The sequence below is a fragment of the Odontomachus brunneus genome, unplaced genomic scaffold (genome assembly GCF_010583005.1).
Source record: "Odontomachus brunneus isolate Ranch 3 - 2012 unplaced genomic scaffold, Obru_v1 Obru_scaffold_160, whole genome shotgun sequence".
Classification (NCBI taxonomy): Eukaryota; Metazoa; Arthropoda; class Insecta; order Hymenoptera; family Formicidae; genus Odontomachus; species Odontomachus brunneus.
Genome location: NW_022639610.1, coordinates 561,280 through 574,701, shown reverse-complemented (window position 1 = coordinate 574,701; position 13,422 = coordinate 561,280). Strand labels below are relative to the sequence as shown.

General features: G+C 35.3%; 2 protein-coding genes across 16 annotated transcripts in view; one reads left to right on the top strand and one right to left on the bottom strand.

The window, feature by feature from the left end:
- Positions 1–13,422, top strand: part of LOC116850916 (neuropeptide CCHamide-1 receptor-like) — a 244,077-nt gene that overhangs the window by 180,408 nt on the left and 50,247 nt on the right. The window lies entirely within an intron of this gene.
- The window catches only part of LOC116850915 (neuropeptide CCHamide-1 receptor-like), a 57,901-nt gene that overhangs the window by 29,312 nt on the left and 15,167 nt on the right, over positions 1–13,422 (bottom strand). Inside the window, exon 1 of one of the 3 annotated variants that reach the window (XM_032829747.1) lies at positions 12,270–12,704. The exons of the other annotated variants lie outside the window; for them this stretch is intronic. The gene's annotated coding sequence lies outside the window, so the exon portion shown is untranslated. Of the gene's footprint in view, positions 1–12,269; positions 12,705–13,422 lie in introns of those variants that run through there. 3 annotated transcript variants of the gene reach the window in all.

Genomic DNA, 13,422 nt, shown 5'->3' with positions numbered 1-13,422 from the left:
ACCTAAATGTTTGTGAAAATTATAATAAAAAATCACTTATTTATTGCAAAAATTGTGCAGAGAAAACGTCAAAAAATGGAAATTTATTTTCATAAGCGTTTCATATTCAAAATTTTTGACTTTTTTCAATTTTTTTAGGTTCAATTACGAATTATGGGTATAAATAATAAGAATTTTTTCGCTGCCTGTTATAGGATCAATATCACGGACGCCATTTGTCCAGCAGCTGAGCAACTCGCACGCGTACCTGCCAAATGGGATGCTTCATATGTCCGCCATTTTTAAATATTTTTGGAAAAAAAAAATACGTATGGACAGTCCAAAACATATATAAATAAATGTTTAAGTTTGAAAAATATAGAAAAATTCTTTCTCCTACAAAAAAATTCTTGAAAATAGCTTATTTTTCCTCGTTCTAATTGGATTTCCCCCCTTAACTGAATCTATTCAACGTAGTCCGGGTTATTATAAAATGTCAAGAGGATAAAGACAGGAAGAGATGAAGGGGGAGGTGTTCAGGTCTCATGATAGTCTATATTTTTCGCAAAGTTCTAAAGCATAATTATGCAAAATTTGGTCCAGATCAGGTCGAAGGATTTAGAAGGATTTAAAAGGATTTTAAAGGATTTAGAAGTTTATAGGGAACAGACAGACATTCTATTTTATATGTACATATATATACTGTCAATAGATATTGTTTGTTATATACGATACAACGCCCGGAAACGATGAGTTTTGCCGCGGACCATAATCGACAGCAGGCGAATCGCATTTTCGCGAATACACTCCGAGAAAAGCAAATTTCGCATCATTGATTTGTTCGATAGAAATTGATGGTCGCGATCGCATCGGTTCTTCTTCGCCCGACTCTGCAAGAGGAGACGTATACTAACACAAATCGATAAAAGAAACGTAAAGTGGGGGCGAGTTATTGTTTACGTAGTAGATTGCGCGGATGTCGAGCGCTGATATCGGCGGCAAGTCGAGCAGGGTGACATATATGGAGCATCCGTGACCTACCGGCTATATTCGACGCGATGTATGAACGTAACGTCTTCGCAACATTGTAAAGTATGGTAACTTCGTTACACGGTGAACTGAAAACGTCACGAGTGCCGATACGATCTCCATATTCGATTTGCGAGTCGCGGAGAAAGGATACGGATTAACTGCGGAGAAGCTATTTGTACTTGATGTAACAAGAACTTGGGAACACGTTCCGCGGAGTTCGGCGGTACGAACTACCGATAATGTTAGAAATTGCGACCGATGTGGCTGTGTAAGCGCTTCGTCAACAGGGTAGTATCCGATGACAGCCTTAGTATCGTCTCTCTTGACATTGACACGCGATATTGTATGCTCTATCACAGAGAGAGAAGAACAATATGTCGACAAAGTATTCCAGTTTCTCTTAACGCACATTCGGATGCATTTCACGTGTCGCGCCCATCAACGAATTTCACTTAGCGACAAACTGTCATACGTATTCGGAATAACTTAATTAACTTCTAATGACAGTGACTTCGCATTCATTTCCTCAAGGCCTGCTAATCCCAGGATGCATTTTACCAGCCCTACCGAGATTCGCGCTACTTAACTAACGTCGCATGGAGGTGCGCGTCCGGGAATTAAGGTATTAGGATTCATAATTGAGACAAAGTGTTCCTTGTCTGCGTCGTGGACGTCACGGCGATTAGAAGCGAAGCCGAGGTCGACGGTGTAACTACCGGAAATACGAGCGAACATAATTATGAGATCTCATAAGAGAATCGACCTGTCGGCTTCTGAAGCAAAAACGTAGGAATACGTAGGAGTACGTGGAACGCGTAAACACGCATTCTTAATGAATTTACGCGCAAGCAGCGCTGCTTTTCCGACTTAAATAACACGGTTGCGTTGTGTAATAGTAGAACAAAGCTGAATTTTTGTACTATAAGGGGAAAAATGGACAATAAAAATTAGATAACAAATAAAATAATGAACAGTGAATAAAAAATTATGAAGAAGATCAAAATCTATTTTGAGGCAATACTCTGTCGCGTCTTAATTAGCTCGAGCCAGGGCCTCTTTGCAACGTTCATTTGCGTCTATCTTATTTTTATTCTTAGTTGTTTTGGTCCGTAACGTCATCTTTCGGGTGGGAGATCGATGCTGACGATAAACCGCCAACTCAACGAGGAACCTGACGCCATTTACTGGCTCTCATTAGATCTCGTATCGATATATCCTACAGCCTCACCATTATGATCCTCGTTACCCTTATTGTCGTCATTAATCTCGACGACGCCGGCGTTCTCGTCGTCATACGGCTTGCGACTTTCCGCATGGCAGGACCTGTTTACGTTATATACCGCCATTTTCCATCAAAGATACGTGTATCCGGCACGTAAAAAATGCAAAGAGAAATGGCTGGATGTGCAAATTAAAACTGGAAATGCAAAGCCCGTGTGGAAAGTTTCACGTGAATAATAAACAGCGCAATATATCCAAGTCGAAATTTTGGCCCTATGTTAAATCTTGAATTTTACAATACAGTAAGAATTAAGTTAGCAAAGTTAATTTAACTCTAATAATACAATTTTCTTCTATTCTGACTTTGGCGATGTCAGAAATTTTCCTTTTCACTTTCTTTAGCGCCAAAATAAATTGTATTATCAGAATGTCGAAAGAGGTGAACGGTGTAAAGAATGGTGAAGCTGAAAGTAAGATCAAAATTTCGAATATTTACTTTTTCATGGACGCACGTGCACGCTTTAACTACGAGTTTCTATATGTGCTGTCAACATTCGTTTTCGTCCCACATCTCGCTCCCGTCCAATTTCGACGGATGCTCCTTTTTGTTCGGCACTCCAATTGCACTCCATCACGATAGTAACCAATAATCGCAGTAACCTACGAACTTTTGCGCTCGTTTAACGTGCTGACCGATGCTAACGATTAAAATTACATCACGCGGTGGCGGCACATTACCATTGGATCATGACGTTAAGTTTCGTAACAATGGGCAAAATGCGAGTAGAAGAGGCGCGTGTAGGAAGGCAACTTTCCGATTTGATGTGAACACGCGTGGGCGTAGGTTTTCACATTAAATTGGAATCGCTCTCGCGAGATTTACGCGTGCGAATTTGTTCGACGCGCTCTTGTGATCTTTTGGTAAATATTCGAGGAACGCAAATGCCTCGTTATGCCAGCCGAAGCTACGCAATGGCTGCACTCCGCGCAGAATATTAATGAGCAAAAAAAGCTAGAGGATTCCCAAAGCAGTGCGTGGCAATCGTTTTGAGATTTATTGAGGCAGAAATCATTCCCGCTATTTGATAATCAAACATACACAGATAGGCATACGCATACACGTTAAAAGCGCGGCGTTTAATCGGTTTTCACGTACGACGCTGAATATTTTTTAACGTTAATGCATATTTACGTGAATAAATGATCGTTTTGTTTTGTTACACGTAAATGTGTATTATGCTACTCAACATACGCCCAAGCATACTCGACCCACCCGATTAATCATATATCATTTGCATTCGACGTGCGTTCCGTTCGTTAACGTTACGATTCACCCATAAATACTCTAAATTGTTTCATGTTTTGGAATAACGCTTCACTTTCCCTAATTATTAATTTACATTTCAACACGTATAACATGTAGCTTGATATTCCGCGTCATTGTTACGTAGGAATCTGCCGTGGATTGCGTTGCGTGATTTTTCGCTCAAGCCGAGTGGCGTAAATTCGATTTCAGGATATCATAAAGAGAAAAGAAAAAAATACACGATAAACGCTGCAGGCTAGATGTGGGTGTATTGGAAATAACTAAACGTTCAGTTTGATCGCGGTATACTTTATGTGAATACAATCAATTTTTGTAAACGAAGGTATATCATTAAAGTCATTATTATTTAGGTAGTCAACAATTTCGTATGACCTCTCGCGGTTTTCAGATGTATTAGCAAATATATGTTACTATGTAAAGCAATGCTATGTTTGCAAACACGTGATTATTTTAGTAAATTACGTGAGCTTTACACTCAGATAGAAGTGATTGGTGATGGCAATTATATATACACACACACACACACACACACACACACACACACACACACACACACACTCACTCACTCACTCACTCACTCACTCACTCACTCACTCATTCACTCACTCACTCACTCACACATACACATATTTTGTGTGTGTGTGTGTGTGTGTGTGGGTTGGGTGTGGGTGTGGGTGTGGGTGTATGTGTGTGTGTGTGTGTGTGTCTAGATGACAACTTTTCGAGTCTCATATGTACACGTAAAAAAATGTCAGTTTGTATAACCGAATAGTAATGGAACGAAAAACTCGCTGAAAAATAATATCTCTGTTACTGATTGAAAACATTTGTCTGAATATTTAGTTAATTGAAACTCGGCTGAGAAGTAACTGACAAGTATTTAAAAGGTACATTCCGACTTCTTTCTAATTTGGTACAAATATAGAAATATAAAAAATATTTAGGTCATATGTTTTCAGTTTGGCCCACTTTGAGTTTCACGGGAATCCATTCTATATTTCTTTAGCCGAGATTCTAACCGAAATATTTTAAATCTGTTCTAAATTAATCAAAAATGGTTCGAATCTCAGCCAAGCCAAGAGAGAGAGAGAGAGAGAGAGAGAGAGAGAGAGAGAGAGAGAGAGAAAGAGATTCGATAATTTTAATTAAAATTTTAACAAAATCGGCATAGCTGAGACACGAGAACCATTCTAAATTTCTTTAGCCGAGATTCCAACCGAGATTTTTCAAATCTGTGCTAAATTAGTCAAAAATGGTTCGAATTTCGGCCAAACCGAGAAATTATTTGTATAAGTAAACCTACCCAAAAGTTATACTCTGATTTATTTCTAATTTGACACAAATGTAAAAGCCAAAAAATATTTAGGTTATATTTTTTCATTTTGGCCCACTTTGAGTTTCACCGGCAGTTTATAGCTTTTTAATATTCTCACTCCTATCATCAATAAGTGCAACAAAAATGTATAAGAAATAAAATTGAATACAAGATGTAAGCGTTTTTGGTTTGCTGATTATGAATATGAAGTCAAATGTATGAAGTAAAATTATTTATATAAATAAAATATTTAAACAAAACATGTAAAAAGTTGAAAAAAGTTATTTATACAATTAAATTCTCGGTTTAGCCGAGATTCGAGCCATTTTTGACTAATTTAGTACGGATTTGAAATATTTCGATTGGAATCTCGGCTAAAGAAATTTAGAATGGTTCGTGCCTCAGCTATGCTGATTTTGTTAAAATTATTTAAGTATATTTTATATGCAATTTTATTTCTTATGCATTTTTGTTATACTTGTTGATAATAGAAGTAAGAATATTAAAAAGTTATAAACTGCCCGTGAAATTCAAAGTGGCTTAAAATGAAAAAATATGATCTAAACCTAAACATTTGTTATACTTCTATATTTATGCCAAATTAGAAAGAAATCGGAGTGTACCTTTTGGGTAGGTTTACTTGTAAGAGCAATTAGCTGAGTAGACACCTTGAATACAATTTTTTTTGTTTCTACAACCATACTTTTCATTTGGTTTCTAGATGACAGAAAATTTAGTTGTACTTATGGAGGTGTTTTAGTCCCTGTATAATTAGGAGAGATCTGTCGAAATCGTATATACATATATCGGTTTCCTAAATTACCTCATTAATATTATCTAATTTTTTTAAATATTCGTATCAAACACAAGGATATAGTCTGTAAATTTTTTGTTTGTATTTCTCATTACTCATTTATTTCTCATTTTTATCGTTAGCTGTTATTTGTATTCAGTAATAATAAAGAAATTGATGAGGTACGATTTAGGGGAGACCGGTATGATTTTAACAATTTACTCGTATAATGTATATAGTTTAATAATTTATAGTTTACTATTTTATAGTTAATACATTTAAAATTTTAATTGCAATAAACTATAAAAATAATTTATTAAACTATATATATTTTTTTTAATTTTACAAATAAAACTTGTATAATTGTCATTACTATGTCTTTTATTTCTTTGAGAATAAATAATAATTCGTAACTTGCGCACTCGTTATAACTGAATACATCACGGTATCACATAATAAAAATATAGTTGCACAGTATTGAAGCCTAAGTGTAGATCTAAAAATGCAGTTAAATAGCAATATCTTAAGAAATTATCTGTGAATCCCTTATCCGTGGGATGCTTTATAGTAGCCCCCGCAATTTGAACTCTACCTCGCATCGACAAACACTCGATGGTACGTTATTATTTGTTGGAAACTTTAATATTTTATTATTATATTAATTTCTCCGTTATGACATAGCACGGAAGTTGCGAGATATATTTTGCTGTACTCAATGTGACTGTTTATGAGAGCGTTACTTAATTGCTTGGATCTGCATGCCTTGCATACGTGATATTTTGCTTCATCTTTGACGATTTTCAGTAAAATTAACATGGTAATATTTGCGCGCGGATGCTCTGGCGTACAGGAGACAATCGGATTGATTGCATCGCGAAGCGTGGCTGCAAGAGAGATTCAAAAGAAGCTCCGAAGACACAAGTCGTCGTATTTTATCATTGCGCTGCTAAATCTCGTGATTGAAAGAACATTGAAATTTTACAAAAAAATAATTTCGCGTATGTTCAATTTGTATAAACTTAATCGTGAAACATTAATGCAATTGCCATATAGTTGATTTGAAATTAAATATCGATTTTCATAGACTTCAGATTCGCGGGACTACTACGAAACATCCCATGTATAAGAGATCATGTTGTCAAAATATATATTGACAGCGATAAGAAATAACATTTTTCGCCTGGAAAAGCTGACACGGTTAGTGAAAAGAATAGAAGCCATAATGAATAACGAAATTTCTGCCATAAATTTTTTTCCCGAGACAAGAGGTTACGTATTACGAGGTAAAAATTACATTAACGTCGTCATGTACGTAACCTTGTTTCCAGGTAAGCTTTTGTCGTGACGAAACTAGGCTAACGTCGTTGTAACGCGTTTTAAATCATAAAATTGATTGTCCTTCCTAATAGGAACCGTGATAGTCTTGTCGTTTATCCCGTAAATGCAAAATTACATCAGACGAAAGGTAAAAAGAAATTAATATTGAAAGTCGGCATTTTCTTATCTGTATAATACTGAGGCGAGATTAGCACAACTTGCTATCTGCGACAGAAATATGTTCTTCTTTGTGTATTATGTACAGAGATAATTATCCTACCCGGCGAATGGTCGGGTAGAAACGAGAGACGAACTGGAATAATGAGAATAGTGTCTTTATCGCAGATGTATCAACTTACTCTGTGTCCCTATTATAATCTTCAATTAACGTAGATTGCGAACCTGAGACCTTGACCTAGTTTATGCAGAACATCATGTGCTAAGTGTTTGTTCGATAGACTTCTTGCTATCTTTAATCAAGGAATGTAAGAAATGATAGCATTTGTAAGAAAAACGAACGGTTTAAGAAAGTGTCACGAAATTTTTCAGGGCGGTTTAGTAGAACTAGGCGGGAAAAGTGTATATTAGTATTACGGAACGTAGGAAAGCGCACAATATTCTCCGTTTTACTCGGAAAGTCCCCTAAGAGTCGACTTACGATAACTCCTAATCTACCAAGCAAACGTTTGGCAATTTGCGATAATATATTTACGGTTGTGCCAGATTTCAACTGACTCCGCGGAACTGGAAGTTATACAAAAACTGGAAGTTCAAAATTGCAACGCGTATATATGTTTTTTTCTCGATTCTTTGGTCAATCTGATATTGGCAATATGCGCGCATTTTACAGGCACGATTGCATACGTGTATTTTTCTCACGTATATATGTTTTGACATATAACAGAATATTTGTCCGTATATTCCTTATTAACCCCTAAACCTTTTGGCTAAATCTGGACTAAATTTAATATAGTTATAAGTATAGTATAGTAAATTTAGTACAGTTATTCTCTATTACTCTTGCGGAAAATATAGTCTTCCATGAAACCTTGACACTCCATCCACTCCCTCTAATTTCATCCCCTTGACACGTTGCAATAACACGAGTAATTACCGGGTAGTTTAAACTAGTTAAAGAAGTTATTTATTGAACCGTTATCAGCCGAACGTCGGCATGAACAGTATGGTGAACAAGTTGAATACACGACCCTACCATCTGGCTGGAAGAATTCCGGAATCTATTTTCGTCAAGCATCTCGAAATTGAAATTCGATGATACAAATAAACTTCGCGAAAGCTTGCGTTGCCTAACATCGACGAGATTCGTTCAAATGTATACTTAAGCGCGAAGCTTTGTAATAGAATCGATACACGGGACATTCGATCACAGTAGAAGCTCAACAAATGTAAACTTCAGGAGCTTACATCAAACGTGAACGTACGAAAAAGAAGATGAAATATTTTAATTAGAAAGTTTCTCAATTTGATTCGTACTTGATATATCTGTTTACTGCAAAGCAGCCCGTTATATTGGTTATGAGAGAGTAGAAATAAAATTGCGGGACACCATCTCGAGAAGAAAAAGAGAGAGAAGTGGGAGAAGAGAAAGGTTGTCATCGACAGTATTTTAACGAGACATTTCTACCGATCTATTTTCTTCAATCCTTCCATTGCAATACCATCAAAGCGGATGATGCAACGAATGGATGTTTATTAGCAAAGCGTCATGAAAGAGACGACGACAATTACAGGGAGATTTCGTTTTGATAGTGTTACATCTCAATTTCTCATCTTTCCAGGATATGAAGCGCAAACTAAGAGCAACGAGGAATTTAAATATCAATTAAAATACCGAGTACTTTTCGAGTGTAAACCTTGGATAAATGAGATAAGCGTCGACGAAAAGTCTTAATCGGAAATAATCATATCGGTTTCAAATATCCCTCTTCGTACGATTATTTTTAATCTCGTTGCATGACATCGATGTTTGTTGCGCTTTCACTCGCATACTCCTGTCTATATTTATTATTTCTATTTCACTTTTTGTCGAAATACTCCTACAACTTGCTATCCGAAATAGCGCGCAAACACAAAAATTCTCACTCTGGTTAGAATGAAATAGAATTGAAAAAAAGTTTTTCTCGTAAAGATAGCTCTCTCTCTCTCTTCCTCTCCCTATATCCTGTATAAGTCACACAAAGAAATTCTTTCAATTGCATATTCAATGCGATTTGCTTTGAGCAATAGTATACTAAGATTGCATTTGTACGAAAGGCCAAAAGAAGCGCAATCGAATATCGATCAATAGAGGTGACGCGTTCGCGTTGGTGTCAGGCAGCTGTACGCGGACTAGTATAATGGTCTAATGAAGTAACTGGAACTTTTTAGTCACTCGTATTGCGTCAGTATATTCGTGTATCGTGACTGTTAATTGTTCAATAAATACCATGATACAAATATTATTAAAAAACCGTGAAATTTATAACGTAGAGTTTAAAATCACGTGAAGGAAAAAGCTATAATGTTCGTATCTTTTTCGTTGAACAATCGGTGGTCGTAGTGCATGAGTGTATAGGCGCGATATGTTTGATCGGGGAGTCCCTACGCCTAATAAATATTAAAGCTATTATGCCGGTCTGTATATCTAATAAATATTAAGGCTATTATGCCGGTCTATGCGCAGTTCAATGTTCAGGTCGACATGTGTGGTAACTACCGCGCATTTATACAATGAGTATCTAATTAAGAAAATAGCTGGCATAGTTGCTTTATTTATGTAATAGTTACACATGTGGCTTATAAATTATGTAATTTATGAATTATGTAGTATAATCGTGTATTATATTGTATTTTAATGTATGAAACTATATTCAATGTTATAATGGTATTTTAATGTATGAAACTATATTCAATGTTATAATATCGACTTTAGCGGTGTGTAATTATTAATAACTTATTGTTTACTCAATGATTTTCTATATGCGAGAGAATTATCGATGTAAAATATCGTGTTAAATTTAAAAGACAAATAATGTACTTTCTCTTAGTAATGTGAAATCTACCAGTAAAGTTAGATTCTTCTATTTTGTCTTGCTTCGAACTGCACCAAAATAATTGCAAAGAGTAAGTAAAGAAGTGATCAACTGTAATGGAATGTAGTGCATTGACGTTAAAAGCCTCTTCAGTTATATATGAGATTTGTATAACAGTACGAAATAATAACGTGGAGAACGAAAGTAACTGTTCAATTTATAGATACGGGTGATAGGGCAAGTTTTATTCAATATAATGTTTGACATTTTTGCCGAACATTGATATGATGGCATTTGAATGCACGTGTCACGACTACGCGTACATTCAGGACAACGATATGTTCCACGAGATGTAAATGGAAAAATATTTGAATATGTATTTACAAGAAATAACTTTATTCCATATATCATCAAAGTCATTTTATTATAGCGCAGCATCGTGTCAAAGCTGTCGTGTCAGATATGCAGAATTGAATACTTCATGCTCACAGAAGGTTAGCATGAAGTTAATAAACTTTTCCCGTTAATAAACTTTTACTACATTGTATCATTCTCTATCATTGATAGGCCAAGAACAATATTATTTCAAAAACTATACTTACTAATTATATTTCGGAATTTTCGAGTAATATTAAATATTTTAGGATTGACCTTTTTATATATACTTCGTGTCTACCAAGATTTATACTTTGTACTTTTTACATCTTGTAAAAAGATACAATAGAAGACTCGATATCAGAAATATACATATCATTGAAAGAAAAATATGTTTTATTCTATTCTACGGAAATTTTAATAGATATAACAAGAGTATGCTATAATCCTAAAAGAGGTAGATAGTATCAATAATAGTAAATGTATACTTTCAATGGAAACTTTTAGATTCGACGGTCTGCTATAGAATACGTATTTCTATACTTTTTTTTTGCGACATCCTTTGTCGCAAAAGAAAAATTCAACGGCAATAACAATTAATAATAAAGAAAAGAATAAAAGTTTAGTCACCTCTACGTTATGGCACGTAAATATATAAAATTCAATCTTTGAATCGCATCTTCGTCTTCTAAACGTCGCATCTTCTTTAATCTATAAATCGTTAAAATTAATTCATATCTACTTTTACTGTAGAAATATGTCAAGGCGCAATTGATTTTTAAACTTTACGATTTTAAGGACCGAATTTTTCGTGACGTGATTCCTTTCGTATTAGTAGCAGATAGTAACAATTATTCTTCATTTAAATAAATTTTTAGAAGAAGATTGTAAGATTTTGCAAAAATATCCAATATTAAATACAAAAACATATACATAAATAATAGCAGTCGGTCAAATCATGGCTAAGCAGAAGTAAGCATCGAATTGACTAAATTTTTCGTGGATAAAAGGAGACGCGCGCAAAACCCCGGAAAATTCTATATCTCATGCGCACAGAGAACTATCGTTTAAATATATTGAATCATTTATATCCATGCATAGATGAGGATAGTGGAGATGCGGCGCAAATAAGTGTGACGTGAATAATAAACAAACGCGCATAAATTTATTTTAACGGTAGAAGTTAGAATTTCTAAAATTTCTACGAAGATTTTTGATGACAAATAAACTGGAAAATAATCAAATACTCACGTTGATTTATATGAAATTTTTTTATCATATATATGAAAAATAATATATATGTCAATAAATAAACAAATCAATAAATATATCGGAATATTACTTTGATTTGAGAAAAAAGATATTCTTTAAACTATATGCTTCTACATACTTAACAAAAAAATCTGTTAAAACAAAAAAAAATCTTGTCATGATCCAGTTTTAATATCACTTTCACGGGTTAATCGACACGTTATCGACACTCGAGATGAATAACGCTGGTCGGTTGCACCACATTTTTCCTGCTTCTCGCGAAGTTTACCCCGAGGAGTAAGCTGTCGATTTTTCTCCTCCGTAAAACTCCTCGACAGAATCTCGCGGTTCACGTGTATAGGAACGAGCTCGCGCAGAAACAGTCTTCAAACCCGATATAATTTCAATGAATTCAAATGTCGACGCTGCTGGCACATCAAAGTAACTCTCACATTCTTCTTTTTTTTCCCTTTTTTCACATGACAATGAAAAACGCGATGATTCATCTACAAGATGCATTCCTCTCCCGCATTGATAACGCCGAATCCACAGCGAGTATATCGGCTCTAATTCACGTTCGATCCACGTTCGATCCACAACTTTAAACATCATCCAACGCGTACTTACGGACCGATGCTCGTAGTTCGGTAGTAGCGAAAGTTGAAAATAGAACAAAAGTAGAGAGCAATGAGATCGGAAGAAGAGAGGAACCGCGCCGGTTCGACACCGCGATGCTACTGGCGTGTGCTTCACCCGCGCGAGAACGAACGCGTCGTGCGCCCCTATGCGATCCACCACCACTTATCTCCAGGACAGAATCAACCCCTCGTTGCCCGACCACGCACAGTGGCGATCGAGAAATCCTTTATCTAAACCACAATATCCTGTAGACTACGACTTCGTAACCGTCGAGGTGTAACTGCGCGATCCGGTACGTTTGACAGCGACTGCGTTAGTGGCTCGTCGCGGATCGATATTAACTCACCGACCGAAAGATCGTTTATCATCGTAATGACTTAAACTTAGGCTTGAAATTCATTCGGCGAACCGAGAAGCGCAAACGATCGGTCTGAACTCGTGCGTTTCTTACTTTTTCACTTTAATTTCACAATTGCGTGTCGGTTTCTACACACTTCTTCTTTCGAAGAATAGAGTTCCTTGTACATAAAAAACGTATATTCTTCGATTTATACGTTTCACATTGTTGTAAATAACACCTGAACATCTGAATAAATATTTTCAGCTATATTTTCTATTTTACGATTGTAATACAAATTTTCTTTTATAAGGAAATAAAATATATTATACTTAAGAAATTTCAATGAGACGTTGGTGCTAATTTTATGTCGGATTAAGTAAGTTTTACGTAACACAAGAGCTTCCATTTTTCATACAACTTTAATCTTGTACGTGAAATATGTTTTTTACGTTGACCGAAATGTTTACGCTACTGAAATTAAAACTGGTCGATGTTACTACAAGCTTACTTTGATCCCCTTTTACACGGAAAATAAATTAATGGTGGAAAGCGCGAATGTTTAATCATGATAATTAAATGAGCTTTCTGTAAAAAGTCGCGTTGTTACACATGTGAAAAGAAAACGTTGCAGTAAATATTCCATTTACTGTTCCATGATGAAAAGAGTATTATTTTCAAATACAGAGACAAGTTAATAAAGAGACATATTAATGTTACAATAGGAATTAACTCAATTATGTATATATATATATATATATATATATATATATATATATATATATATATATATATATATATATA